This window comes from Harpia harpyja, chromosome 4 (assembly GCF_026419915.1).
Source record: "Harpia harpyja isolate bHarHar1 chromosome 4, bHarHar1 primary haplotype, whole genome shotgun sequence".
Classification (NCBI taxonomy): domain Eukaryota; kingdom Metazoa; phylum Chordata; class Aves; order Accipitriformes; family Accipitridae; genus Harpia; species Harpia harpyja.
Genome location: NC_068943.1, coordinates 16091893 through 16096660, shown reverse-complemented (window position 1 = coordinate 16096660; position 4768 = coordinate 16091893).

The following is a 4768-nucleotide window of genomic DNA, read 5'->3' as shown; positions in this document are numbered from 1 at the left end:
GAAACGGTAAGGGTAGAGGGTATTGTTTTGTGAGATACAGAAGCCAGTGCTGTGGTGCATTTTCTCTTGGGTTCTCCTGGAAGACAGAGGACTCCCAGTCCTGAGCTATCTTCCTCCTTCCCTTCCTCTCCCTATCCTGAATTCCTCCTTCCAGACACCACATATTGGCTCTCATCATTCTGAATTGTGATAAGTCATTGTTTGAGGTAGATTGCCCCTTTAAGTTGCAGCATTCTCTATTTTCATCATTATCCTGGTGTCAGGTAGTTTTGCCACATATTCTTGAGGTTCCTCAGCTGCTTTCAACAACTGTTCTTGATTTCAGCATTGCTAATGACAGACGGCATTTTGCAACCCAGTATGCACCGTTTGCCTAATACTTACCTTCCTAACACAAAATTTTTTCTGGATTTGTCACATGTGGGTAAAGTGTGACATTTAGAAAGACAAACCAATCTATCTGGCTTTTTCCTATCTTGTCTACAATGAAAAATCCCAGTGGAATGAAGAATTGAAGAAATTCTGCATTACTCCCTTGGGGCTAGTGTCTAAGGCTAAATCTACACTGCCTGATGAATCTGCCTTAGGGAATGATCCTTAGCCCGTGGGAAAAGTGGTGCACACTTACTTGTTCATGTCGTTCAGTGTAGCAGGACAGTGCAGGGTTGAGGGAGTCAACTTTGGATCAGTCTGCTCTGTACTGTCTTTTAGCAGTGGTCCCCACAGTGAACTACCCCCCAGACTCCACTTGATTTCTGTTTTGAAGGGCGTTAGACGGTTCGTTCCTAAAGAGGTCCCAGTAGCAAAGTAGCATTTTTGCAGTGTGGGTGCTCAGAGGACTCCTGTAGTGAGCAGGAGAGGTCAGTTACCCAGCTGTGTAGGTGTGCTGTAATACTCCAGCATTTTCTCCTGTGAAATCATGACAGCAAAAGAGAGACTAGCAGGAGGAATCTTCCAAGCAGTGGTACTATTTGTGAGTCCCCACACCAGCTACACTGCCTTGATGTGAAATGTATCAGTGGGTGAGGCTGGTTAACGTCATGTCAGGTTTCTTTTCGTAGCAGGTGAGAAGGACTTGGCTCCTGAGCTGTGTTGGGTCTTGCCAGCTTGTGGCCCTGGGAACTTACTGTTTGCAAGCAGCCTTAACAAAGTAAGATAAGACTGATAAGGAAGATAAGTAAGATATCCATGCACTAACTCTTGAGGCACAGTTTTTTCTCAAAAATGGACTTTGGTATTGTTTTGATATTTTTGAGGGAGAGCTTGCCTCCATCCTGCTGAAGCATGATGTGTCACAGGGGGTCCACGTCCACATTTGTGATACAGGGGCTAAAGCAAGAGTTGTTTATGTCTTTCCTGAGGTGGAAAACTGATTCGAAAGGCCTTGTAGACTTGGTGACTATTGGCAGACAGCTATCCCAAGAAGGGACTTCAAATATGCGTGCGGGTCTGCTCTTGAAGATGTTAATGGGGCAGACAGAGTGGGCATGATTCAGGTTCAGATGCTGAATAAATAGGTCTTGATTCCTTTTTCCTAAATATAGTGTTTAGGGACATTTGAAAAGCCCTGGGCAACATAGCTGTCCTGCCTGGCTTCCCACCACTGGTCCAGAAGGGTTCAGGTTTCCCACAGGTCTCAAGTCAGATCTGCCAATGACGTTCAGGTATGTCAGATGTCCTGCACCATCTCAAATGGCACTAATTGAGACCCTGCATTTGGGGACGGGATTCATCTTCAAAGTGGAAACCTAAATGTGAGTGTCTAAATAGAGTTGTATGCCTAGCTGTGCGGTAGGTGTTAAGCCAATTTTAGCCAATGGAGACTGGTTAGTTAGACTTAGTTAGTCAGTGAAGCCTGCAGAGCCACCTAGCTCAACCTAACCTACATTTAGTCAGCTAATAGCTCTTTGGGTTCCACTGGGACGGATTTGCGTGGACTATGACGACAGCTTAGGCACCTAGGGTGGGATACAGTGTCCATCTGAGATATCCTAGAGTATCCCACCTGGCCTAAACAAGGGAACTGAGATCTCAGAAGTCTGGTGTCATATGTGGTCAGTCCTGTGCTAGTGTTTCAAATGGCCCTGTATACTTATGCTAGAGCAATTAAATCCTGCCCCTTACAGGTACCCTTACAGATATCTTTATTTAGTTTGGAGCTGATACCAACTCTCTTAACTTTACTTCTGCTCATTTTTTTGGTGTTTTTCCTGGTATCTGGAGCTTTTGCACTTGTGGCTTTTACATCATGCTAGCTACAGTCTTTTGTCTATCCAGCAGATCCAGTGCTGGGTTTTTTTGTACCCTTCTTACAAATTTATGGTCACAGACCATGTAGCTCATATCAGCTGAAAACAAGGAATCCTTCATGTGACCAACAGTAGCCACCTGTGACTTGTAGTGTTTCAGCTAATTTGGAGGAAAGTTTTGGTATCTTCCCTTTCTCTTATACAGCAAATCTATCAGATTAATAGGTGGAAGGGTATATGGAAGAAAATTGTTCTTTGATCTTGTTTTTCTCCCTTTTGTGATGATTGTTTTTCAGCTTTCCTAGTGAAAGAGTGAAAGCCAGCATTTTGTGAATCCATCCTTTCAAAAATACATCCTTAAGCACACTTAAAATGGATTTTTTTCCCCTTCATGATCTGGGTGATAATGAAGCAATGCACAGCCTGTGAGAAGCAAGCATTTTTGAGTAAATTACCAAATGATTATTAAGCACACTTGTGGATATAATACAAGGGACTTTATTATTGTCAAGTGTTATGCTAAAAAGGCAAAATGGAAATAATTACTTTAAGGATGATATTAAACTACGTTGGGGAGTGAAGGAAATCCTGTAAATTTCAGCAGAACCCATGATTTAAACATATTGAGAAATTAATTGGTGTGTAACTCTTCCCTTTGTCAAAGTGTCAGGACTTAACCAATATAAAATGAGAAATCCCTCTGCATAATACCAAAGTCCTGATTTGTATTTTCATCCAGGTTTTAAGTGGTGAAATCCTGACTCTCTTCAGGTGAACAGGATCTTTCTTTCATGTATTTGGCTCAGAGACAAATCTTGGTGAATTCTCTGGAAATGTTCACTAGACAGTGAAGGATATGCATCCCTTTCTGCTAGTGGTGTCCAATGCATGTTCAGTATTTGTTGCAACTGCTTTCTCCCTTGAATCCCTTTGTCGTTAGAGGCAGCCAGGCCCTGGCCAGCCTGGTATTATGGGGAAGACTCATCACAATACACTGTAGCTTGCCTAGGTTGCCATGCGAACCTCCTGAAGTTCAACAAGGCCAAGTGCATGGTCCTGCACATGGGTTGGGGCAATCCCAAGCACAAATACAGGCTGGGCAATGAGTGGATTGAGAGCAGCCCTATGGAGAAGGACTTGGGAGTACTGGCGGATGAAAAGCCAGACATAAGTTGGCACTGTGAACTCACAGTCCAGAAGGCCAACCGTATCCTGGGCTGTATGAAAAGAAGTGTGACCAGCAGGTCAAGGGAGGTGGTTCTCCCCCTCTACTCTGCTCTCGTGAGACCCCACCTGGAGTACTGCATTCAGCTCTGGGGCCCCCAACATAAGAAGGACATGGACCTGTTGGAGTGGGTCCAGAGAAGGGCCACAAGGATGATCAGAGGGCTGGAGCACCTCTCCTGTGAAGACAGGCTGAGAGAGTTGGGGTTGTTCAGCCTGGAGAAGAGGAGGCTTTGGGGACACCTTATAGCAGCCTTCCACTACCTAAAGGGGGCCTACAGGAAAGCCGGAGAGAGACTTTTTGCAAGGGCATGTAGTGGTAGGACAAGGGGGTAATGGCTTTGAACTGAAAGAGGGTGGATTTAGATTAGATGTAAGGAAGAAGTTCTTCAATGTGAGAGTGGTGAGGCACAGGAACAGGTTGCCCAGAGAGGTTGTGGATGCCCCATCCCTGGCAGTGTTCAAGGCCAGGTTGGATGAGGCTTTGAGCAACCTGGTCTAGTGGAAGGTGTCCCTGCCCATGGCAGGGGGGTTGGAACTAGATGATCTTTAAGGTCCCTTCCAACCCAAACCATTCTATGGTTCTATAGTGAAGGGTGAGTGTTAACAACAGATGTGTCAGACATTGTCTTAAAAATGAGTGACATAAATGTCAAGAAGTTTCATTCTTGCTGTCACATGTTTGAGCTCCAGTCTTCTTGCATATATGAACACACATAAGCCTTCCTTTTGGTAGTCTTTCTTTACAAGGGAAGGGTGGTTTAGCCTCCATTCCTCTCTTTTATTCTATGACTTTAAATAGCATGCTGGTATTAGTTTTGTACTGTACTATCTTCCTTACATTCTCCACGTTTTGGTGGGGAATACATACACTTTTTTTACTGTGATATTTTTATTCTTCTACAGCTGAAGTACCATGGAACAACTCTGTGCCTCTGACCTTTTAATCTCTTAGGAAATTAGAGGTATCAAACTTATTAGCATGTGAGAAGCTGAGGTACACAAAAGCTTTGAAAGCAGATCTTGAGATGTCATCATCATCAAAATTTGAAGGGACACTGTATCTAACTTCTGTGAGCTGTTACGTATTGCATTCATCAGTTCATTAAGAAGGCACAGGAGCAAATGTGTAATGGACAGTTATGGCAGAACCATTTGTTCTGGAACAGGGTTGTCTTTCCTGTCCACATTAGCTTTGTGATAAATTTATTTTTATTTCCAAATTCTCTTCCACTCAAACAAAGGTAATGGAGAACTTGAAAGCTGCTGTCCCATAGATAGCTTTCATTAGGAGG